Source organism: Crinia signifera, chromosome 8 (assembly GCF_055691185.1).
Source record: "Crinia signifera chromosome 8, ASM5569118v1, whole genome shotgun sequence".
Lineage (NCBI taxonomy): Eukaryota > Metazoa > Chordata > Amphibia > Anura > Myobatrachidae > Crinia > Crinia signifera.
In genome coordinates, this window is record NC_139224.1 from 89,323,560 (window position 1) to 89,345,736 (window position 22,177).

General features: G+C 40.9%; 22 non-coding genes and 14 pseudogenes across 22 annotated transcripts; all 36 read right to left on the minus strand.

Annotated features, from left to right (window-relative positions):
- Nucleotides 1-5,816: 5,816 nt before the first annotated feature.
- Nucleotides 5,817-5,935, minus strand: LOC146029449 (5S ribosomal RNA; annotated as a pseudogene).
- Nucleotides 5,936-6,281: 346 nt separating this feature from the next.
- Nucleotides 6,282-6,400, minus strand: LOC146032539 (5S ribosomal RNA). Its single transcript, XR_014457969.1, has one exon. It is a non-coding gene; the product is annotated as a 5S ribosomal RNA (ribosomal RNA).
- Nucleotides 6,401-6,744: 344 nt separating this feature from the next.
- LOC146029078 (5S ribosomal RNA) lies at nucleotides 6,745-6,863 on the minus strand (annotated as a pseudogene).
- A 346-nt stretch (nucleotides 6,864-7,209) lies between these two features.
- Nucleotides 7,210-7,328, minus strand: LOC146032540 (5S ribosomal RNA). The gene has a single exon (XR_014457970.1). It is a non-coding gene; the product is annotated as a 5S ribosomal RNA (ribosomal RNA).
- A 345-nt stretch (nucleotides 7,329-7,673) lies between these two features.
- Nucleotides 7,674-7,792, minus strand: LOC146028100 (5S ribosomal RNA; annotated as a pseudogene).
- A 344-nt stretch (nucleotides 7,793-8,136) lies between these two features.
- LOC146027761 (5S ribosomal RNA) lies at nucleotides 8,137-8,255 on the minus strand (annotated as a pseudogene).
- A 344-nt stretch (nucleotides 8,256-8,599) lies between these two features.
- LOC146033670 (5S ribosomal RNA) lies at nucleotides 8,600-8,718 on the minus strand. The gene has a single exon (XR_014459080.1). It is a non-coding gene; the product is annotated as a 5S ribosomal RNA (ribosomal RNA).
- A 345-nt stretch (nucleotides 8,719-9,063) lies between these two features.
- Nucleotides 9,064-9,182, minus strand: LOC146029544 (5S ribosomal RNA; annotated as a pseudogene).
- A 345-nt stretch (nucleotides 9,183-9,527) lies between these two features.
- LOC146029641 (5S ribosomal RNA) lies at nucleotides 9,528-9,646 on the minus strand (annotated as a pseudogene).
- Nucleotides 9,647-9,990: 344 nt separating this feature from the next.
- Nucleotides 9,991-10,109, minus strand: LOC146027423 (5S ribosomal RNA). The gene has a single exon (XR_014454825.1). It is a non-coding gene; the product is annotated as a 5S ribosomal RNA (ribosomal RNA).
- Nucleotides 10,110-10,454: 345 nt separating this feature from the next.
- LOC146033129 (5S ribosomal RNA) lies at nucleotides 10,455-10,573 on the minus strand. The gene has a single exon (XR_014458540.1). It is a non-coding gene; the product is annotated as a 5S ribosomal RNA (ribosomal RNA).
- A 345-nt stretch (nucleotides 10,574-10,918) lies between these two features.
- On the minus strand, nucleotides 10,919-11,037 carry LOC146034410 (5S ribosomal RNA). The gene has a single exon (XR_014459817.1). It is a non-coding gene; the product is annotated as a 5S ribosomal RNA (ribosomal RNA).
- Nucleotides 11,038-11,382: 345 nt separating this feature from the next.
- On the minus strand, nucleotides 11,383-11,501 carry LOC146028764 (5S ribosomal RNA; annotated as a pseudogene).
- Nucleotides 11,502-11,847: 346 nt separating this feature from the next.
- Nucleotides 11,848-11,966, minus strand: LOC146032541 (5S ribosomal RNA). The gene has a single exon (XR_014457971.1). It is a non-coding gene; the product is annotated as a 5S ribosomal RNA (ribosomal RNA).
- A 345-nt stretch (nucleotides 11,967-12,311) lies between these two features.
- LOC146029080 (5S ribosomal RNA) lies at nucleotides 12,312-12,430 on the minus strand (annotated as a pseudogene).
- Nucleotides 12,431-12,776: 346 nt separating this feature from the next.
- Nucleotides 12,777-12,895, minus strand: LOC146032542 (5S ribosomal RNA). Its single transcript, XR_014457972.1, has one exon. It is a non-coding gene; the product is annotated as a 5S ribosomal RNA (ribosomal RNA).
- Nucleotides 12,896-13,240: 345 nt separating this feature from the next.
- Nucleotides 13,241-13,359, minus strand: LOC146032148 (5S ribosomal RNA). The gene has a single exon (XR_014457592.1). It is a non-coding gene; the product is annotated as a 5S ribosomal RNA (ribosomal RNA).
- A 341-nt stretch (nucleotides 13,360-13,700) lies between these two features.
- LOC146034190 (5S ribosomal RNA) lies at nucleotides 13,701-13,819 on the minus strand. Its single transcript, XR_014459597.1, has one exon. It is a non-coding gene; the product is annotated as a 5S ribosomal RNA (ribosomal RNA).
- A 341-nt stretch (nucleotides 13,820-14,160) lies between these two features.
- Nucleotides 14,161-14,279, minus strand: LOC146034227 (5S ribosomal RNA). Its single transcript, XR_014459633.1, has one exon. It is a non-coding gene; the product is annotated as a 5S ribosomal RNA (ribosomal RNA).
- Nucleotides 14,280-14,624: 345 nt separating this feature from the next.
- On the minus strand, nucleotides 14,625-14,743 carry LOC146034487 (5S ribosomal RNA). The gene has a single exon (XR_014459894.1). It is a non-coding gene; the product is annotated as a 5S ribosomal RNA (ribosomal RNA).
- A 344-nt stretch (nucleotides 14,744-15,087) lies between these two features.
- Nucleotides 15,088-15,206, minus strand: LOC146027678 (5S ribosomal RNA). Its single transcript, XR_014455067.1, has one exon. It is a non-coding gene; the product is annotated as a 5S ribosomal RNA (ribosomal RNA).
- A 346-nt stretch (nucleotides 15,207-15,552) lies between these two features.
- Nucleotides 15,553-15,671, minus strand: LOC146028765 (5S ribosomal RNA; annotated as a pseudogene).
- A 346-nt stretch (nucleotides 15,672-16,017) lies between these two features.
- LOC146034755 (5S ribosomal RNA) lies at nucleotides 16,018-16,136 on the minus strand. Its single transcript, XR_014460158.1, has one exon. It is a non-coding gene; the product is annotated as a 5S ribosomal RNA (ribosomal RNA).
- A 345-nt stretch (nucleotides 16,137-16,481) lies between these two features.
- On the minus strand, nucleotides 16,482-16,600 carry LOC146034489 (5S ribosomal RNA). The gene has a single exon (XR_014459895.1). It is a non-coding gene; the product is annotated as a 5S ribosomal RNA (ribosomal RNA).
- A 344-nt stretch (nucleotides 16,601-16,944) lies between these two features.
- On the minus strand, nucleotides 16,945-17,063 carry LOC146032149 (5S ribosomal RNA). The gene has a single exon (XR_014457593.1). It is a non-coding gene; the product is annotated as a 5S ribosomal RNA (ribosomal RNA).
- A 341-nt stretch (nucleotides 17,064-17,404) lies between these two features.
- Nucleotides 17,405-17,523, minus strand: LOC146033544 (5S ribosomal RNA). The gene has a single exon (XR_014458952.1). It is a non-coding gene; the product is annotated as a 5S ribosomal RNA (ribosomal RNA).
- A 345-nt stretch (nucleotides 17,524-17,868) lies between these two features.
- LOC146034817 (5S ribosomal RNA) lies at nucleotides 17,869-17,987 on the minus strand. The gene has a single exon (XR_014460221.1). It is a non-coding gene; the product is annotated as a 5S ribosomal RNA (ribosomal RNA).
- Nucleotides 17,988-18,331: 344 nt separating this feature from the next.
- LOC146034228 (5S ribosomal RNA) lies at nucleotides 18,332-18,450 on the minus strand. Its single transcript, XR_014459634.1, has one exon. It is a non-coding gene; the product is annotated as a 5S ribosomal RNA (ribosomal RNA).
- A 345-nt stretch (nucleotides 18,451-18,795) lies between these two features.
- On the minus strand, nucleotides 18,796-18,914 carry LOC146028014 (5S ribosomal RNA; annotated as a pseudogene).
- Nucleotides 18,915-19,259: 345 nt separating this feature from the next.
- Nucleotides 19,260-19,378, minus strand: LOC146029193 (5S ribosomal RNA; annotated as a pseudogene).
- Nucleotides 19,379-19,724: 346 nt separating this feature from the next.
- On the minus strand, nucleotides 19,725-19,843 carry LOC146034756 (5S ribosomal RNA). The gene has a single exon (XR_014460159.1). It is a non-coding gene; the product is annotated as a 5S ribosomal RNA (ribosomal RNA).
- A 345-nt stretch (nucleotides 19,844-20,188) lies between these two features.
- Nucleotides 20,189-20,307, minus strand: LOC146028370 (5S ribosomal RNA; annotated as a pseudogene).
- Nucleotides 20,308-20,652: 345 nt separating this feature from the next.
- On the minus strand, nucleotides 20,653-20,771 carry LOC146028766 (5S ribosomal RNA; annotated as a pseudogene).
- Nucleotides 20,772-21,117: 346 nt separating this feature from the next.
- LOC146034939 (5S ribosomal RNA) lies at nucleotides 21,118-21,236 on the minus strand. The gene has a single exon (XR_014460343.1). It is a non-coding gene; the product is annotated as a 5S ribosomal RNA (ribosomal RNA).
- Nucleotides 21,237-21,581: 345 nt separating this feature from the next.
- Nucleotides 21,582-21,700, minus strand: LOC146028371 (5S ribosomal RNA; annotated as a pseudogene).
- A 341-nt stretch (nucleotides 21,701-22,041) lies between these two features.
- LOC146033545 (5S ribosomal RNA) lies at nucleotides 22,042-22,160 on the minus strand. The gene has a single exon (XR_014458954.1). It is a non-coding gene; the product is annotated as a 5S ribosomal RNA (ribosomal RNA).
- Between the last annotated feature and the right edge of the window lie 17 nt (nucleotides 22,161-22,177).

The following is a 22,177-nucleotide window of genomic DNA, read 5'->3' on the forward strand; positions in this document are numbered from 1 at the left end:
ATGTGAAGAGCATGGACAGTAAATTAACGGACATTGAGGGGCGCTTAAGGCGTAAAAACCTTAGATTTCTGGGATTTCCAGAACATTCTGAAGGGTCCAACCCGGAGCAGTTTCTTCAGAAATGGCTGATAGAGTCTTTTGGGAGGGAAGCGTTCTCCAATTTCTTTACAATCGAAAGGGCCCATAGGGTCCCTATGAGGCCGTTGCCCCCAGGGGCGCCAGACCGAACCTTAATTGCTAAAATGTTGTACTACCCAGATAGAGATCTAATACTACGCCTAAGTCGCGAGAAAGGACCTCTGATGTGGGACAATAAAAAAATCTCTGTGTTCCCTGACTATGCCCAAGGGGTTCAAAGGGATAGGGCACAATACGTGCCAGTGAAGAGGAGACTAAGAGAACTGCATCTTGATTACGCAATGTTATTTCCAGCTAAGCTGAGAATGGTATCCGAGGGGAAGACCCATGTATTCTTGAGTCCTAAAGACGCTTCAGACTGGCTAGATAGGAACTTTCCGGCAAGCCAGGCAATGGGTACTGCTTGAAAGCAAAACGTGCCCCTCTAACTGCCCTAATTAACTATACCTTCCTCCGAGGAGGGAAGGTTGAAATTTTTTTGGCATTGTTTTCTTTTGCAAGTAATTTTTCTCTCTTTGGAACTAATTTTTCTCCTTTTCCTGATATTTTTTCTTGCTTACTTGTTGTTCTTTTTTTTTTTTTTTTTTTTTTTTTTATATATTAATATCATTGCGATATGTGAATTCTAACAGGGCAATGTCCCATATACCCATGTAATACAATACATATGCATGACGAGTGATAGCAAGAGATGGGCATATGCTAAATTAAATATTCCGATAAGAGGAAGGGGAGAGTCGATATGGGAGCGGGAGAGAGGCCTTACTGGGTGGTCATGAAATTTGATGCCCCAAGGCTAGCCCAAGAAGGGTTTGCCTGGAGGAGGGAGAGGGGAGGGGGGGTTAGGGTTAGGCATGTCAGGAGAAGGGGGAGGCATGCAGGGAGGGGGGAGGGAGGGAAGGGGGGGAGGATTGGAAGCAAGTTTACAACCCAGGGTGCAGGCACGGTGCAGGACCAAGTAGAGGGATGCTTCCCCTTGTTTATGGTTAATATGCTTAAAAAATGGAATGGGGCTGCTGAAATATAGTATTCTATCGTGGAACGTGAGGGGACTTAATAATAGGATAAAAAGGGCTCTGGTCTTGAGGGAATTGCGTAAATATGCTGTGGATATTATATGTCTCCAGGAGACCCACCTGGAGGGAGGTAGAGTTTTAGCGTTAAAAAAAGCATGGATTGGGTGGACGTTCCACTCTACCTTCACCTCGGCCTCCAGAGGGGTCTCTGTGTTGGTGAGAAAGGGGATCCCCTTTGCAATTGAGTCAACCTCTGTGGACCCAAATGGGAAATATGTATTTTTAAAATGCAGGTTGGATACGTTTGTGTTTTTGCTGATGACGGTGTATATTCCCCCTCCATTCAACTATGTGGTCCTAAAGAAAGTTGCGGAATTTATGGCCCTGTCTCCAGAGACACCAGCTCTGGTAATAGGGGACTTCAACAACGTACTGGACCCACGGTTGGATAGATGGGGATCTAAGAATCAGGGGAATATGGGCCAAAAGTCCGGGTTTGCCCTAATGATAGAGGAGATGGGACTGAGAGATGTCTGGAGAAGGGACCACCCAGATGTACTTGAATATTCTTGCTTCTCGGGGACACACGAGACATTTTCCAGGCTGGATATGGCCCTGGCTACTGAGGATTGCCTGCTGAAGGTGTGTGGGGCGACCTATAGAGCCAGGGGTATATCCGACCACTCCCCCCTTGAGGTTACCCTAGTTCCTGGGGGGCAAAAGGGATTTATATACTGGAAGCTAAATACTAACTGGTTGTCCAAATTAGCTCCGGGGGAAGGATTGGAAGAACAGTGGGAAGAATTCTTAAAAGTGAATGAGGGATCGGCATCAGCCGAAACAATATGGGACGCATTTAAAGCAGGCATCCGGGGTTCACTAATAAAAAAAATTGCGTGCCTAAAAGCATCTTATAGGCAAGAAGAACAGAGGCTAGAGACCGAATGTATAAGACTAGAGAAGAGGTATATAGAGGAGGGATCCCATAGAAGTAAAGAGGAGTGGATGGCGGCTCAAGTAGCCTGGAATAAGAAGCTTAAGGAAAAAACGATGCTGGGTGAAGTGTTTAAACAACACCATAGGTACGTAGAAGGGGACAGACCAGGAAGCTTCTTGGCTAATATTGTAAAGGCAGAACAACCACCCAATGTAGTCCTGGGGATACAGGATGAGGGAGGTAGGGTGCTGAACACAACCCCCAGCATCGTACAGAGTTTTGCCCAGTACTATCAGAATCTGTACGAGGCAAAGTCAATAAATTCAACCGAGGAGATACAAAAATATCTAGCACAGATAACTCCCCCTAGCTTGCCGGAAAGAATAAAAAACAGTCTTGACGCACCATTTACTCTTCAAGAGATTAATAATGCAATAAAAACAATCCCTAGCGGAAAAGCCCCAGGGACAGATGGTATCCCTCAAGAACTATATAAGCTTTACTCCCAGTTTTTCTCCCCAAAACTGTTAGAACTTTTTAACAAAATGTATGTAGATGGGATAATTCCTCCTTCCATGTCCGAAGCATTAATAATAAATCTGTTAAAGAAAGATAAGGATCCAAGGATGAGAGAATCATATAGGCCCATATCCTTATTGACTAATGACGTAAAAATACTGGCCAAGCTTCTGTCTACTCGTTTGAATAATGCCCTGGGGGGAATAATTCACAGTGACCAGACCGGGTTTATACCTGGTAGGTCATCTGCCACAAATTTAAAAAGGCTGTTTTGCCACCTACAAAGTAAACATGGTGACTACGAGGCGCCAGCGGTGGTCTCATTAGACGCCGCTAAAGCGTTTGACACCGTGGAATGGGAGTACCTCTGGAGGGCATTGGAGTGGATAGGAGTTGGGCCAGTATTCATAAACTGGGTCAAACTGCTTTATTCGAACCCTAAAGCACGAGTAATGATAAATAATTACATATCCCCCAGTTTTCCTATAAAAAGAGGCACCCGTCAGGGCTGTCCGTTATCGCCAGCACTTTTTGCGATAGCAATGGAGCCGCTGGCTTGTGTAATTAGGTCGACTGTAAAGCTTCGAGGGCTTCGGGTAGGAGGGAAGGAAGACCGTATCGCGCTATACGCAGATGATGTTTTACTTTTTCTTGAAAATTATGTATCTGATCTACCGGAGTTATTAGAGATAGTAAACCAGTTTGGAGCTTTTTCGGGGCTAAAGATAAATTGGAGCAAATCCTGTATACTACCTTTGAGGGATATGGCAGGGACAACGAGGGCAGCAAACAACCCATTGAAAATCGTGGAGAAATTCCAATATTTGGGAATTATGATAACTAATAAAGCGGAGGAATTTGAGGCCCTGAATATTATCCCATTGATAAATTATATCAAAACTAAAATTGTGTCGTGGGAAAGGCTGCCAATGACCGTGACTGGGAGGGTGAACCTCGTAAAAATGGTAGTACAACCAAAAATACTTTATGTTTTACAACATGCTCCAATTTATCTCCCCCGGAAAATATTCCGAATGCTGGAAGGGCTTATATCATCCTTAATATGGAATAAGAAAAGGGTCAGAATAAAGCAGAGCAACCTGACAAGGCCTAAGGCAGAAGGGGGGTTAGGTTTACCGGACTTCTGGCTGTATTACTTAGCGACTCAGATGGCCTTTTTGAATTCATGGATAAAAAAAGGACAGGACTCGGAATTAATACAAGCTTTGGTAGAGACAGTGTCCCCCGGGCACACTCCGCTGCACCTGTTATTATCTGGTAACAAAAAACGTAAATGGCCCCCTATAATTAATCAGGCGATAGAGGTATGGAAACAGGCCGAAAGAATTTTGGGCAGTAGTGGAATGGACCCCGAGACACCTCTCCACAACACTCGACATCTAGGTGAATTAGGTGCACTGCAGGTAGATAAGGTATGGGGGGAGGTAGGCCTTGTGGAAATTGGGCAGTTATATGATGGGGCGGGATTTAGAACCTTTTTGTCATTAAAGGAGGAGTTTAATTTGGTAAATAGCTTTAAATATCGTTATTTTCAGTTGAGGCATGCCCTGGGAACGCAATTCAGAAATGGACACCCTATACTGGAGGAGTCATTGACTAAGGGATTCCTTAAAAAAACCCAGCCCCGCCATATGATTGCTCAGTGCTACAAACATCTTATACAAGAACTAAAAGGGGATAACTTGGGGGCATTGTGCAACAAATGGGAGCTAGACCTGGGGGAAATAAAGGAGGATGATTGGAAGGAAGCGCTGTCCAATGTACAGAGAGCAACAGGGCAAGCCAAGTTTCAGCAGGTCCAACTGTATATAATACATAGATCATACCTGACACCAGAACGTATATTTAAGTTCGGGGGTAGGGGTGACAAGACCTGTCCAAAGTGCAAAAGTAGGGATGGAACTTTTTATCACTTACTATGGGAATGCCCTATGGTGGAGAGATTTTGGGCCCAGGTTATCAGGACCCTCGAGAGGCTGGGAGTTCCACAGAGAGTATGCACCTCTAAAATGTGTTTATTGGCGATTAAGGGTGAATATGTTATGCAAGGGAACCTATGGATCTTGGTGATAAACCTTTGTACACTAGCTAAAATATGTATAGCGAGAAAATGGATGGCAGAAGAGGGACCGGAGTTCGCAGAGTGGGTTCCTCTTGTAGATAGTACAATGGAACATGAAAAATATAGATATATAGCTAGGAGGACAGAAGGAAAGTTCCATGAAATATGGGATAGATGGAGTAACTTAAGATAAATAGATCACGGCAAGGTGGAAGCAAATTTTTAGATAAAATTGGAGGATCCTGTAGGAGGGGACCTGGACTTGGGGGGGAAGAGTAAACTTGCGGGGTTTTAGAATTATGTGGGAGGTAGGGGAGGGAATGGGACATGGGGGGAGTGGAGTACGGATAGGAGGAAGAAGGGCAGTGCATGGCGGGCATGGGCAACTGGCTCAGGAATAAGTACACAAAACACAATTTTTTCCTTTTTTGTCTTGTTTGTTAGGTGTATTAGAGTAAGCACTGTATTAGATAGGAAGGTCGTATGGACCCTAAGGAGAGTACGGCGTCACAACATGGAGGGGGGATAAGGTAAAAGGGACAATATAGAAATAGGCAAAAAGTCTGGGGTAGTTAAGGGAATTAGTAAACACTATACACATAAGGGGGGGAGGGAGGGAAGGGAGGAAGAATGGGGGAAACCCCTCTGAAATGAGAATTTAGAGTAAAATTAGGGGAAATGGGTCTAAGGGATATATATAATTTAAGGGTCAAATGAACACGTAAACACAGGGGATACACGGAGAACCGGAAATCCCATGCCAGACTCCATGTTGAGGTGCCCGACTCCCTATAAACTGGACGGTGTAACTGTAATGCTAATTGAAGAACATGTGCTTCATGGAATACGGAACTGTAAGGGGGGGGAGGGAGAATGAATGTATATTGTATGTAATGAAAAAAATGTGGAATAAAAAATTATGGAAATTAAAAAAAAAAAAAAGGCTCAACACTGTTTTGCTGCCAAAAGCATTTGGAATTGGGCCTAAACAGTGTGGTAAGTCTTTAGGTGATGGCTATTGTGTCTGTTTGACCTCTTCCAAATGTCTGTGCTGGCAATAAAAAGAAAAAGTTTACAATTTAAATAGCTAGAGAATAAAAACAATTTGCCAGTAATGTGAAAACACCTACAGCACCAAGTGTTCCCATGTGGTCTCCCACCCAAGTACTAACCAGTCCCAACACTGCTCAGCTTCCAAGATCAGACAAGATTGGGCCTTTCCAATATGGTATGGCTGTAGGTGAGATACAGGCACTTTTTTGCCCTCTTCTACTTCTATCACCAGGTAAGCTAATAAAAAAGTTTCCTAACTGTATTGTCTTACTGAAAAAAATTAATGTGTTGGTAATGTAAAAAGACCTACAGGACATGATATTAGCAGGGGGTCTTAAATTAAACTACTAAAGAGGCTCAACACTGTTTAGCTGCCAAAAGCAGTTGGAATTGGGCCTAAACAGTGTGGTAAGTCTTTAGGTGATGGCTATTGTGTCTGTTTGACCTCTTCCAAATGTCTGTGCTGGCAATAAAAAGAAAAAGTTTCCAATTTAAATAGCTGGAGAATAAAAACAATTTGCCAGTAATGTGAAAAAACCTACAGCACCTGGTGTTCCCATGTGGTCTCCCACCCAAGTACTAACCAGGCCCAACACTGCTTAGCTTCCAAGATCAGACGAGATTGGGCCTATCCAATGTGGTATGGCTGTAGGTGAGATAAAGGCACTTTTTTGCCCTCTTCTACTTCTATCACCAGGTAAGCTAATACAAAAGTTTCCTAACTGTATTGGCTTACTGAAAAAAATCATGTGTTGGTAATGTAAAAAGACCTACAGGACATGATATTAGCAGGGAGTCTTAAATTAAACTACTAAAGAGGCTCAACACTGTTTAGCTGCCAAAAGCATTTGGAATTGGGCCTAAACAGTGTGGTAAGTCTTTAGGTGATGGCTATTGTGTCTGTTTGACCTCTTCCAAATGTCTGTGCTGGCAATAAAAAGAAAAAGTTTCCAATTTAAATAGCTAGAGAATAAAAACAATTTGCCAGTAATTGAAAAAACCTAGAGCACCAGGTGTTCCCATGTGGTCTCCCACCCAAGTACTAACCAGTCCCAACACTGCTTAGCTTCCAAGATCAGACAAGATTGGGCCTATCCAATGTGGTATGGCTGTAGGTGAGATGCAGGCACTTTTTTGCTCTCTTCTTCTTCTATCACCAGGTAAGCTAATAAAAAAGTTTCCTAACTGTATTGGCTTACTGAAAAAAAATAATGTGTTGGTAATGTAAAAAGACCTACAGGACATGATATTAGCAGGGGGTCTTAAATTAAACTACTAAAGAGGCTCAACACTGTTTAGCTGCCAAAAGCAGTTGGAATTGGGCCTAAACAGTGTGGTAAGTCTTTAGGTGATGGCTATTGTGTCTGTTTGACCTCTTCCAAATGTCTGTGCTGTCAATAAAAAGAAAAAGTTTCCAATTTAAATAGCTAGAGAATAAAAACAATTTGCCAGTAATGTGAAAAAACCTACAGCACCTGGTGTTCCCATGTGGTCTCCCACCCAAGTACTAACCAGGCCCAACACTGCTTAGCTTCCAAGATCAGACGAGATTGGGCCTATCCAATGTGGTATGGCTGTAGGTGAGATAAATGCACTTTTTTGCCCTCTTCTACTTCTATCACCAGGTAAGCTAATACAAAAGTTTCCTAACTGTATTGGCTTACTGAAAAAAATCATGTGTTGGTAATGTAAAAAGACCTACAGGACATGATATTAGCAGGGGGTCTTAAATTAAACTACTAAAGAGGCTCAACACTGTTTAGCTGCCAAAAGCATTTGGAATTGGGGCTAAACAGTGTGGTAAGTCTTTAGGTGATGGCTATTGTGTCTGTTTGATCTCTTCCAAATGTCTGTACTGGCAATAGAAAGAAAAAGTTTTCAATTTAAATAGCTAGAGAATAAAAACAATTTGCAAGTAATGTGAAAAAACCTACAGCACCTGGTGTTCCCATGTGGTCTCCCACCCAAGTACTAACCAGGCCCAACACTGCTTAGCTTTCAAGATCAGACGAGGTTGGGCCTATCCAATGTGGTATGGCTGTAGTTAAAATACAGGCACTTTTTTGCCCTCTTCTACTTCTATCACCAGGTAAGCTAATAAAAATTTTCCTAACTATATTGGCTTACTGAAAAAAATCATGTGTTGGTAATGTAAAAAGACCTACAGGACATGATATTAGCAGGGGGTCTTAAATTAAACTACTAAAGAGGCTCAACACTGTTTAGCTGCCAAAAGCAGTTGGAATTGGGCCTAAACAGTGTGGTAAGTCTTTAGGTGATGGCTATTGTGTCTGTTTGACCTCTTCCAAATGTCTGTGCTGGCAATAAAAAGAAAAAGTTTCCAATTTAAATAGCTAGAGAATAAAAACAATTTGCCAGTAATTTGAAAAAACCTACAGCACCTGGTGTTCCGATGTGGTCTCCCACCCAAGTACTAACCAGGCCCAACACTGCTTAGCTTCCAAGATCAGGCGAGATTGGGCCTAACCAATGTGGTATGGCTGTAGGTGAGATAAAGGCACTTTTTTGCCCTCTTCTACTTCTATCACCAGGTAAGCTAATAAAAAAGTTTCCTAACTGTATTGGCTTACTGAAAAAAATCATGTGTTGGTAATGTAAAAGACCTACAGGACATGATATTAGCAGGGGGTCTTAAATTAAACTACTAAAGAGGATCAACACTGTTTAGCTGCAAAAAGCATTTGGAATTGGGCCTAAACAGTGTGGTAAGTCTTTAGGTGATGGCTATTGTGTCTGTTTGACCTCTTCCAAATGTCTGTACTGGCAATATAAAGAAAAAGTTTCCAATTTAAATAGCTAGAGAATAAAAACAATTTGCCAGAAATGTGAAAAAACCTACAGCACCTGGTGTTCCCATATGGTCTCCCACCCAAGTACTTACCAGGCCCAACACTGCTTAGCTTCCAAGATCAGACGAGATTGGGCCTATCCAATGTGGTATGGCTGTAGGTGAGATACATGCACTTTTTTGCCCTCTTCTACTTCTATCACCAGGTAAGCTAATAAAAAAGTTTCCTAACTGTATTGGCTTACTGAAAAAAATCATGTGTTGGTAATGTAAAAAGACCTACAGGACATTATATTAGCAGGGAGTCTTAAATTAAACTAATAAAGAGACTCAACACTGTTTAGCTGCAAAAACCAGTTGGAATTGGGCCTAAACAGTGTGGTAAGTCTTTAGGTGATGGCTATTGTGTCTGTTTGACCTCTTCCAAATGTCTGTGCTGGCAATAAAAAGAAAAAGTTTCCAATTTAAATAGCTAGAGAATAAAAAAAATTTGCAAGTAATGTGAAAAAACCTACAGCACCTGGTGTTCCAATGTGGTCTCCCACCCAAGTCCTAACGAGGCCCAACACTGCTTAGCTTCCAAGATCAGACGAGATTGGGCCTATCCAATTTGGTATGGCTGTAGGCGAGATAAAGGCACTTTTTTGCCCTCTTCTACTTCTATCACCAGGTAAGCTAATACAAAAGTTTCCTAACTGTATTGGCTTACTGAAAAAAATCATGTGTTGGTAATGTAAAAAGACCTACAGGACATGATATTAGCAGGGGGTCTTAAATTAAACTACTAAAGAGGCTCAACACTGTTTAGCTGCCAAAAGCAGTTGGAATTGGCCCTAAACAGTGTGGTAAGTCTTTAGGTGATGGCTATTGTGTCTGTTTGACCTCTTCCAAATGTCTGTGCTGGCAATAAAAAGAAAAAGTTTCCAATTTAAATAGCTAGAGAATAAAAACAATTTGCCAGTAATGTGAAAAGACCTAGAGCACCTGGTGTTCCCATGTTGTCTCCCACCCAAGTACTAACCAGGCCCAACACTGCTTAGCTTCCAAGATCAGGCGAGATTGGACCTATCCAATGTAGTTTGGCTGTAGGTGAGATAAAGGCACTTTTTGGCCTCTTCTACTTCTATCACTAGGTAAGCTAATAAAAAAGTTTCCTAACTGTATTGGCTTACTGAAAAAAATCATGTGTTGGTAATGTAAAAAGACCTACAGGACATTGTATTAGCAGGGGGTCTTAAATTAAACTACTAAAGAGGCTCAACACTGTTTAGCTGCCAAAAGCAGTTGGAATTGGGCCTAAACAGTGTGGTAAGTCTTTAGGTGATGGCTTTTGTGTCTGTTTGACCTCTTCCAAATGTCTGTGCTGGCAATAAAAATAAAAAGTTTCCAATTTAAATAGCTAGAGAATAAAAACAATTTGCCGGTAATTTGAAAAAACCTACAGCACCTGGTGTTCCGATGTGGTCTCCCACCCAAGTACTAACCAGGCCCAACACTGCTTAGCTTCCAAGATCAGGCGAGATTGGGCCTATCCAATGTGGTATGGCTGTAGGTGAGATAAAGGCACTTTTTTGCCCTCTTCTACTTCTATCACCAGGTAAGCTAATAAAAAAGTTTCCTAACTGTATTGGCTTACTGAAAAAAATCATGTGTTGGTAATGTAAAAAGACCTACAGGACATGATATTAGCAGGGGGTCTTAAATTAAACTACTAAAGAGGATCAACACTGTTTAGCTGCCAAAAGCATTTGGAATTGGGCCTAAACAGTGTGGTAAGTCTTTAGGTGATGGCTATTGTGTTTGTTTGACCTCTTCCAAATGTCTGTACTGGCAATATAAAGAAAAAGTTTCCAATTTAAATAGCTAGAGAATAAAAACAATTTGCCAGTAATGTGAAAAAACCTACAGCACCTGGTGTTCCCATATGGTCTCCCACCCAAGTACTAACCAGGCCCAACACTGCTTAGCTTCCAAGATCAGACGAGATTGGGCCTATCCAATGTGGTATGGCTGTAGGTGAGATACAGGCACTTTTTTGCCCTCTTCTACTTCTATCACCAGGTAAGCTAATAAAAAAGTTTCCTAACTGTATTGGCTTACTGAAAAAAATCATGTGTTGGTAATGTAAAAAGACCTACAGGACATTATATTAGCTGGGGGTCTTAAATTAAACTAATAAAGAGACTCAACACTGTTTAGCTGCAAAAACCAGTTGGAATTGGGCCTAAACAGTGTGGTAAGTCTTTAGGTGATGGCTTTTGTGTCTGTTTGACCTCTTCCAAATGTCTGTGCTGGCAATAAAAAGAAAAAGTTTCCAATTTAAATAGCTAGAGAATAAAAACAATTTGCCAGTAATGTGAAAAAACCTACAGCACCTGGTGTTCCCATGTGGTCTCCCACCCAAGTACTAACCAGGCCCAACACTGTTTAGCTTCCAAGATCAGGTGAGATTGGGCCTATCCAATGTGGTATGGCTGTAGGTGAGATAATGGCACTTTTTTGCCCTCTTCTACTTCTATCACCAGGTAAGCTAATAAAAAAGTTTCCTCACTATATTGGCTTACTGAAAAAAATCATGTGTTGGTAATGTAAAAAGACCTACAGGACATGATATTAGCAGGGGGTCTTAAATTAAACTACTGAAGAGGCTCAACACTGTTTTGCTGCCAAAAGCATTTGGAATTGGGCCTAAACAGTGTGGTAAGTCTTTAGGTGATGGCTATTGTGTCTGTTTGACCTCTTCCAAATGTCTGTGCTGGCAATAAAAAGAAAAAGTTTACAATTTAAATAGCTAGAGAATAAAAACAATTTGCCAGTAATGTGAAAAAACCTACAGCACCAGGTGTTCCCATGTGGTCTCCCACCCAAGTACTAACCAGTCCCAACACTGCTCAGCTTCCAAGATCAGACAAGATTGGGCCTTTCCAATGTGGTATGGCTGTAGGTGAGATACAGGCACTTTTTTGCCCTCTTCTACTTCTATCACCAGGTAAACTAATAAAAAAGTTTCCTAACTGTATTGTCTTACTGAAAAAAATTAATGTGTTGGTAATGTAAAAAGACCTACAGGACATGATATTAGCAGGGGGTCTTAAATTAAACTACTAAAGAGGCTCAACACTGTTTAGCTGCCAAAAGCAGTTGGAATTGGGCCTAAACAGTGTGGTAAGTCTTTAGGTGATGGCTATTGTGTCTGTTTGACCTCTTCCAAATGTCTGTGCTGGCAATAAAAAGAAAAAGTTTCCAATTTAAATAGCTGGAGAATAAAAACAATTTGCCAGTAATGTGAAAAAACCTACAGCACCTGGTGTTCCCATGTGGTCTCCCACCCAAGTACTAACCAGGCCCAACACTGCTTAGCTTCCAAGATCAGACGAGATTGGGCCTATCCAATGTGGTATGGCTGTAGGTGAGATAAAGGCACTTTTTTGCCCTCTTCTACTTCTATCACCAGGTAAGCTAATACAAAAGTTTCCTAACTGTATTGGCTTACTGAAAAAAATCATGTGTTGGTAATGTAAAAAGACCTACAGGACATGATATTAGCAGGGGGTCTTAAATTAAACTACTAAAGAGGCTCAACACTGTTTAGCTGCCAAAAGCAGTTGGAATTGGGCCTAAACAGTGTGGTAAGTCTTTAGGTGATGGCTATTGTGTCTGTTTGACCTCTTCCAAATGTCTGTGCTGGCAATAAAAAGAAAAAGTTTACAATTTAAATAGCTAGAGAATAAAAACAATTTGCCAGTAATGTGAAAAAACCTAGAGCACCAGGTGTTCCCATGTGGTCTCCCACCCAAGTACTAACCAGTCCCAACACTGCTTAGCTTCCAAGATCAGACAAGATTGGGCCTATCCAATGTGGTATGGCTGTAGGTGAGATACAGGCACTTTTTTGCTCTCTTCTTCTTCTATCACCAGGTAAGCTAATAAAAAAGTTTCCTAACTGTATTGGCTTACTGAAAAAAATTAATGTGTTGGTAATGTAAAAAGACCTACAGGACATGATATTAGCAGGGGGTCTTAAATTAAACTACTAAAGAGGCTCAACACTGTTTAGCTGCCAAAAGCAGTTGGAATTGGGCCTAAACAGTGTGGTAAGTCTTTAGGTGATGGCTATTGTGTCTGTTTGACCTCTTCCAAATGTCTGTGCTGTCAATAAAAAGAAAAAGTTTCCAATTTAAATAGCTAGAGAATAAAAACAATTTGCCAGTAATGTGAAAAAACCTACAGCACCTGGTGTTCCCATGTGGTCTCCCACCCAAGTACTAACCAGGCCCAACACTGCTTAGCTTCCAAGATCAGACGAGATTGGGCCTATCCAATGTGGTATGGCTGTAGGTTAGATAAATGCACTTTTTTGCCCTCTTCTATTTCTATCACCAGGTAAGCTAATACAAAAGTTTCCTAACTGTATTGGCTTACTGAAAAAAATCATGTGTTGGTAATGTAAAAAGACCTACAGGACATGATATTAGCAGGGGGTCTTAAATTAAACTACTAAAGAGGCTCAACACTGTTTAGCTGCCAAAAGCAGTTGGAATTGGGCCTAAACAGTGTGGTAAGTCTTTAGGTGATGGCTATTGTGTCTGTTTGACCTCTTCCAAATGTCTGTACTGGCAATAGAAAGAAAAAGTTTTCAATTTAAATAGCTAGAGAATAAAAACAATTTGCAAGTAATGTGAAAAAACCTACAGCACCTGGTGTTCCCATGTGGTCTCCCACCCAAGTACTAACCAGGCCCAACACTGCTTAGCTTCCAAGATCAGACGAGATTGGGCCCATCCAATGTGGTATGGCTGTAGGTGAAATACAGACACTTTTTTGTCCTCTTCTACTTCTATCACCAGGTAAGCTAATAAAAATGTTCCTAACTATATTGGCTTACTGAAAAAAATCATGTGTTGGTAATGTAAAAAGACCTACAGGACATATTAGCAGGGGGTCTTAAATTAAACTACTAAAGAGGCTCAACACTGTTTAGCTGCCAAAAGCAGTTGGAATTGGGCCTAAACAGTGTGGTAAGTCTTTAGGTGATGGCTATTGTGTCTGTTTGACCTCTTCCAAATGTCTGTACTGGCAATAGAAAGAAAAAGTTTCCAATTTAAATAGCTAGAGAATAAAAACAATTTGCCAGTAATGTGAAAAAACCTACAACACCTGGTGTTCCCATGTGGTCTCCCACCCAAGTACTAACCAGGCCCAACACTGCTTAGCTTCCAAGATCAGACGAGATTGGGCCTATCCAATGTGGTATGGCTGTAAGTGAGATAAGGGCACTTTTTTGCCCTCTTCTACTTCTATCACCAGGTAAGCTAATAAAAATTTTCCTAATTATATTGGCTTACTGAAAAAAATCATGTGTTGGTAATGTAAAAAGACCTACAGGACATATTAGCAGGGGGTCTTAAATTAAACTACTAAAGAGGCTCAACACTGTTTAGCTGCCAAAAGCAGTTGGAATTGGGCCTAAACAGTGTGGTAAGTCTTTAGGTGATGGCTATTGTGTCTGTTTGACCTCTTCCAAATGTCTGTACTGGCAATAGAAAGAAAAAGTTTCCAATTTAAATAGCTAGAGAATAAAAACAATTTGCCAGTAATGTGAAAAAACCTACAGCACCTGGTGTTCCCATGTGGTCTCCCACCCAAGTACTAACCAGGCCCAACACTGCTTAGCTTCCAAGATCAGGCGAGATTGGGCCTATCCAATGTGGTATGGCTGTAGGTGAGATAAAGGCACTTTTTTGCCCTCTTCTACTTCTATCTCCAGGTAAGCTAATAAAAAAGTTCCCTAACTGTATTGGCTTACTGAAAAAAATCATGTGTTGGTAATGTAAAAAGACCTACAGGACATGATATTAGCAGGGGGTCTTAAATTAAACTACTAAAGAGGCTCAACACTGTTTAGCTGCCAAAAGCATTTGGAATTGTCCCTAAACAGTGTGGTAAGTCTTTAGGTGATGGCTATTGTGTCTGTTTGACCTCTTCCAAATGTCTGTGCTGGCAATAAAAAGAAAAAGTTTCCAATTTAAATAGCTAGAGAATAAAAACAATTTGCCAGTAATGTGAAAAGACCTAGAGCACCTGGTGTTCCCATGTGGTCTCCCACCCAAGTACTAACCAGGCCCAACACTGCTTAGCTTCCAAGATCAGACGAGATTGGGCTTATCCAATGTGGTATGGCTGTAGGTGAGATACAGGCACTTTTTTGCCCTCTTCTACTTCTATCACCAGGTAAGCTAATACAAAAGTTTCCTAACTGTATTGGCTTACTGAAAAAATCATGTGTTGGTAATGTAAAAAGACCTACAGGACATGATATTAGCAGGGGGTCTTAAATTAAACTACTGAAGAGGATCAACACTGTTTAGCTGCCAAAAGCAGTTGGAATTGGGCCTAAACAGTGTGGTAAGTCTTTAGGTGATGGCTATTGTGTCTGTTTGACCTCTTCCAAATGTCTGTGCTGGCAATAAATAGAAAAAGTTTCCAATTTAAATAGCTAAAGAATAAAAACAATTTGCCAGTAATGTGATAGAGCCTTCAGCACCTGGTGTTCCCATGTGGTCTCCCACCCAAGTACTAACCAGGCCCAACACTGCTTAGCTTCCAAGATCAGATGAGATTGGGCCTATCCAATGTGGAATGGCTGTAGGTAAAATACAGGCACTTTTTTGCCCTCTTCTACTTCTATCACCAGGTAAGCTAATAAAAAAGTTTCCTAACTGTATTGGCTTACTGAAAAAAATTAATGTGTTGGTAATGTAACAAGACCTACAGGACATGATATTAGCAGGGGGTCTTAAATTAAACTACTAAAGAGGCTCAACACTGTTTTGCTGCCAAAAGCAGTTGGAATTGGGCCTAAACAGTGTGGTAAGTCTTTAGGTGATGGCTATTGTGTCTGTTTGACCTCTTCCAAATGTCTGTGCTGGCAATAAAAAGAAAAAGTTTCCAATTTAAATAGCTAGAGAATAAAAACAATTTGCCAGTAATGTGAAAAAACCTACAGCACCAGGTGTTCCCATGTGGTCTCCCACCCAAGTACTAACCAGTCCCAACACTGCTCAGCTTCCAAGATCAGACAAGATTGGGCCTTTCCAATGTGGTATGGCTGTAGGTGAGGTACAGGCACTTTTTTGCCCTCTTCTACTTCTATCACCAGGTAAGCTAATAAAAAAGTTTCCTAACTGTATTGGCTTACTGAAAAAAATTAATGTGTTGGTAATGTAAAAAGACCTACAGGACATGATATTAGCAGGGGGTCTTAAATTAAACTACTAAAGAGGCTCAACACTGTTTAGCTGCCAAAAGCAGTTGGAATTGGGCCTAAACAGTGTGGTAAGTCTTTAGGTGATGGCTATTGTGTCTGTTTGACCTCTTCCAAATGTCTGTGCTGGCAATAAAAAGAAAAAGTTTCCAATTTAAATAGCTAGAGAATAAAAACAATTTGCCAGTAATGTGAAAAAACCTACAGCACCTGGTGCTCCCATGTGGTCTCCCACCCAAGTACTAACCAGGCCCAACACTGCTTAGCTTCCAAGATCAGGCGAGATTGGGCCTATCCAATGTGGTATGGCTGTAGGTGAGATAAGGGCACTTTTTTGCCCTCTTCTACTTCTATCACCAGGTAAGCTAATAAAAAAGTTTCCTAACTGTATTGGCTTACTGAAAAAAATCATGTGTTGGTAATGTAAAAAGACCTACAGGACATGATATTAGCAGGGGGTCTTAAATTAAACTACTAAAGAGGCTCAACACTGTTTTGCTGCCAAAAGCATTTGGAATTGGGCCTAAACAGTGTGGTAAGTCTTTAGGTGATGGCTATTGTGTCTGTTTGACCTCTTCCAAATGTCTGTGCTGGCAATAAAAAGAAAAAGTTTCCAATTTAAATAGCTAGAGAATAAAAACAATTTGCCAGTAATGTGAAAAGACCTAGAGCACCTGGTGTTCCCATGTGGTCTCCCACCCAAGTACTAACCAGGCCCAACACTGCTTAGCTTCCAAGATCAGACGAGATTGGGCTTATCCAATGTGGTATGGCTGTAGGTGAGATACAGGCACTTTTTTGCCCTCTTCTACTTCTATCACCAGGTAAGCTAATACAAAAGTTTCCTAACTGTATTGGCTTACTGAAAAAATCATGTGTTGGTAATGTAAAAAGACCTACAGGACATGATATTAGCAGGGGGTCTTAAATTAAACTACTGAAGAGGATCAACACTGTTTAGCTGCCAAAAGCAGTTGGAATTGGGCCTAAACAGTGTGGTAAGTCTTTAGGTGATGGCTATTGTGTCTGTTTGACCTCTTCCAAATGTCTGTGCTGGCAATAAATAGAAAAAGTTTTCAATTTAAATAGCTAGAGAATAAAAACAATTTGCAAGTAATGTGAAAAAACCTACAGCACCTGGTGTTCCCATGTGGTCTCCCACCCAAGTACTAACCAGGCCCAACACTGCTTAGCTTCCAAGATCAGACGAGATTGGGCCCATCCAATGTGGTATGGCTGTAGGTGAAATACAGGCACTTTTTTGCCCTCTTCTACTTCTATCACCAGGTAAGCTAATAAAAATTTTCCTAACTATATTGGCTTACTGAAAAAAATCATGTGTTGGTAATGTAAAAAGACCTACAGGACATATTAGCAGGGGGTCTTAAATTAAACTACTAAAGAGGCTCAACACTGTTTAGCTGCCAAAAGCAGTTGGAATTGGGCCTAAACAGTGTGGTAAGTCTTTAGGTGATGGCTATTGTGTCTGTTTGACCTCTTCCAAATGTCTGTACTGGCAATAGAAAGAAAAAGTTTCCAATTTAAATAGCTAGAGAATAAAAACAATTTGCCAGTAATGTGAAAAAACCTACAACACCTGGTGTTCCCATGTGGTCTCCCACCCAAGTACTAACCAGGCCCAACACTGCTTAGCTTCCAAGATCAGACGAGATTGGGCCTATCCAATGTGGTATGGCTGTAGGTGAGATAAGGGCACTTTTTTGCCCTCTTCTACTTCTATCACCAGGTAAGCTAATACAAAAGTTTCCTAACTGTATTGGCTTACTGAAAAAAATCATGTGTTGGTAATGTAAAAAGACCTACAGGACATGATATTAGCAGGGGGTCTTAAATTAAACTACTAAAGAGGCTCAACACTGTTTAGCTGCCAAAAGCATTTGGAATTGTCCCTAAACAGTGTGGTAAGTCTTTAGGTGATGGCTATTGTGTCTGTTTGACCTCTTCCAAATGTCTGTGCTGGCAATAAAAAGAAAAAGTTTCCAATTTAAATAGCTAGAGAATAAAAACAATTTGCCAGTAATGTGAAAAGACCTAGAGCACCTGGTGTTCCCATGTGGTCTCCCACCCAAGTACTAACCAGGCCCAACACTGCTTAGCTTCCAAGATCAGACGAGATTGGGCCTATCCAATGTGGTATGGCTGTAGGTAAAATACAGGCACTTTTTTGCCCTCTTCTACTTCTATCACCAGGTAAGCTAATAAAAAATTTCCTAACTATATTGGCTTACTGAAAAAAATCATGTGTTGGTAATGTAAAAAGACCTACAGGACATGATATTAGCAGGGGGTCTTAAATTAAACTACTAAAGAGGCTCAACACTGTTTTGCTGACAAAAGCAGTTGGAATTGGGCCTAAACAGTGTGGTAAGTCTTTAGGTGATGGCTATTGTGTCTGTTTGACCTCTTCCAAATGTCTGTACTGGCAATAGAAAGAAAAAGTTTCCAATTTAAATAGCTAGAGAATAAAAACAATTTGCCAGTAATGTGAAAAAACCTACAGCACCTGGTGTTCCCATGTGGTCTCCCACCCAAGTACTAACCAGGCCCAACACTGCTTAGCTTCCAAGATCAGGCGAGATTGGGCCTATCCAATGTGGTATGGCTGTAGGTGAGATAAGGGCACTTTTTTGCCCTCTTCTACTTCTATCACCAGGTAAGCTAATAAAAAAGTTTCCTAACTGTATTGGCTTACTGAAAAAAATCATGTGTTGGTAATGTAAAAAGACCTACAGGACATGATATTAGCAGGGGGTCTTAAATTAAACTACTAAAGAGGCTCAACACTGTTTAGCTGCCAAAAGCATTTGGAATTGTCCCTAAACAGTGTGGTAAGTCTTTAGGTGATGGCTATTGTGTCTGTTTGACCTCTTCCAAATGTCTGTGCTGGCAATAAAAAGAAAAAGTTTCCAATTTAAATAGCTAGAGAATAAAAACAATTTGCCAGTAATGTGAAAAGACCTAGAGCACCTGGTGTTCCCATGTGGTCTCCCACCCAAGTACTAACCAGGCCCAACACTGCTTAGCTTCCAAGATCAGACAAGATTGGGCCTATCCAATGTGGTATGGCTGTAGGTAAAACACAGGCACTTTTTTGCCCTCTTCTACTTCTATCACCAGGTAAGCTAATAAAAAAGTTTCCTAACTGTATTGGCTTACTGAAAAAAATCATGTGTTGGTAATGTAAAAAGACCTACAGGACATGATATTAGCAGGGGGTCTTAAATTAAACTACTAAAGAGGCTCAACACTGTTTAGCTGCCAAAAGCATTTGGAATTGGGCCTAAACAGTGTGGTAAGTCTTTAGGTGATGGCTATTGTGTCTGTTTGACCTCTTCCAAATGTCTGTGCTGGCAATAAAAAGAAAAAGTTTACAATTTAAATAGCTAGAGAATAAAAACAATTTGCCAGTAATGTGAAAAAACCTACAGCACCAGGTGTTCCCATGTGGTCTCCCACCCAAGTACTAACCAGTCCCAACACTGCTCAGCTTCCAAGATCAGACAAGATTGGGCCTTTCTAATGTGGTATGGCTGTAGGTGAGGTACAGGCACTTTTTTGCCCTCTTCTACTTCTATCACCAGGTAAGCTAATAAAAAAGTTTCCTAACTGTATTGGCTTACTGAAAAAAATTAATGTGTTGGTAATGTAAAAAGACCTACAGGACATGATATTAGCAGGGGGTCTTAAATTAAACTACTGAAGAGGCTCAACACTGTTTAGCTGCCAAAAGCAGTTGGAATTGGGCCTAAACAGTGTGGTAAGTCTTTAGGTGATGGCTATTGTGTCTGTTTGACCTCTTCCAAATGTCTGTGCTGGCAATAAAAAGAAAAAGTTTCCAATTTAAATAGCTAGAGAATAAAAACAATTTGCCAGTAATGTGAAAAAACCTACAGCACCTGGTGCTCCCATGTGGTCTCCCACCCAAGTACTAACCAGGCCCAACACTGCTTAGCTTCCAAGATCAGGCGAGATTGGGCCTATCCAATGTGGTATGGCTGTAGGTGAGATAAGGGCACTTTTTTGCCCTCTTCTACTTCTATCACCAGGTAAGCTAATAAAAAAGTTTCCTAACTGTATTGGCTTACTGAAAAAAATCATGTGTTGGTAATGTAAAAAGACCTACAGGACATGATATTAGCAGGGGGTCTTAAATTAAACTACTAAAGAGGCTCAACACTGTTTTGCTGCCAAAAGCATTTGGAATTGGGCCTAAACAGTGTGGTAAGTCTTTAGGTGATGGCTATTGTGTCTGTTTGACCTCTTCCAAATGTCTGTGCTGGCAATAAAAAGAAAAAGTTTACAATTTAAATAGCTAGAGAATAAAAACAATTTGCCAGTAATGTGAAAAAACCTACAGCACCAGGTGTTCCCATGTGGTCTCCCACCCAAGTACTAACCAGACCCAACACTGCTCAGCTTCCAAGATCAGACAAGATTGGGCCTTTCCAATGTGGTATGGCTGTAGGTGAGATACAGGCACTTTTTTGCCCTCTTCTACTTCTATCACCAGGTAAGCTAATAAAAAAGTTTCCTAACTGTATTGGCTTACTGAAAAAAATCATGTGTTGGTAATGTAAAAAGACCTACAGGACATGATATTAGCAGGGGGTCTTAAATTAAACTACTAAAGAGGCTCAACACTGTTTTGCTGCCAAAAGCATTTGGAATTGGGCCTAAACAGTGTGGTAAGTCTTTAGGTGATGGCTATTGTGTCTGTTTGACCTCTTCCAAATGTCTGTGCTGGCAATAAAAAGAAAAAGTTTACAATTTAAATAGCTAGAGAATAAAAACAATTTGCCAGTAATGTGAAAAAACCTACAGCACCAGGTGTTCCCATGTGGTCTCCCACCCAAGTACTAACCAGTCCCAACACTGCTCAGCTTCCAAGATCAGACAAGATTGGGCCTTTCCAATGTGGTATGGCTGTAGGTGAGGTACAGGCACTTTTTTGCCCTCTTCTACTTCTATCACCAGGTAAGCTAATAAAAAAGTTTACTAACTGTATTGGCTTACTGAAAAAAAATAATGTGTTGGTAATGTAAAAAGACCTACAGGACATGATATTAGCAGGGGGTCTTAAATTAAACTACTAAAGAGGCTCAACACTGTTTAGCTGCCAAAAGCAGTTGGAATTGGGCCTAAACAGTGTGGTAAGTCTTTAGGTGATGGCTATTGTGTCTGTTTGACCTCTTCCAAATGTCTGTGCTGTCAATAAAAAGAAAAAGTTTCCAATTTAAATAGCTAGAGAATAAAAACAATTTGCCAGTAATGTGAAAAAACCTACAGCACCTGGTGTTCCCATGTGTTCTCCCACCCAAGTACTAACCAGGCCCAACACTGCTTAGCTTCCAAGATCAGACGAGATTGGGCCTATCCAATGTGGTATGGCTGTAGGTGAGATAAAGGCACTTTTTTGCCCTCTTCTACTTCTATCACCAGGTAAGCTAATACAAAAGTTTCCTAACTGTATTGGCTTACTGAAAAAAATCATGTGTTGGTAATGTAAAAAGACCTACAGGACATGATATTAGCAGGGGGTCTTAAATTAAACTACTAAAGAGGCTCAACACTGTTTTGCTGCCAAAAGCATTTGGAATTGGGCCTAAACAGTGTGGTAAGTCTTTAGGTGATGGCTATTGTGTCTGTTTGACCTCTTCCAAATGTCTGTGCTGGCAATAAAAAGAAAAAGTTTCCAATTTAAATAGCTAGAGAATAAAAACAATTTGCCAGTAATGTGAAAAAACCTACAGCACCAGGTGTTCCCATGTGGTCTCCCACCCAAGTACTAACCAGACCCAACACTGCTCAGCTTCCAAGATCAGACAAGATTGGGCCTTTCCAATGTGGTATGGCTGTAGGTGAAATACAGGCACTTTTTTGCCCTCTTCTACTTCTATCACCAGGTAAGCTAATAAAAATTTTCCTAACTATATTGGCTTACTGAAAAAAATCATGTGTTGGTAATGTAAAAAGACCTACAGGACATATTAGCAGGGGGTCTTAAATTAAACTACGAAAGAGGCTCAACACTGTTTAGCTGCCAAAAGCAGTTGGAATTGGGCCTAAACAGTGTGGTAAGTCTTTAGGTGATGGCTATTGTGTCTGTTTGACCTCTTCCAAATGTCTGTACTGGCAATAGAAAGAAAAAGTTTCCAATTTAAATAGCTAGAGAATAAAAACAATTTGCCAGTAATGTGAAAAAACCTACAACACCTGGTGTTCCCATGTGGTCTCCCACCCAAGTACTAACCAGGCCCAACACTGCTTAGCTTCCAAGATCAGACGAGATTGGGCCTATCCAATGTGGTATGGCTGTAGGTGAGATAAGGGCACTTTT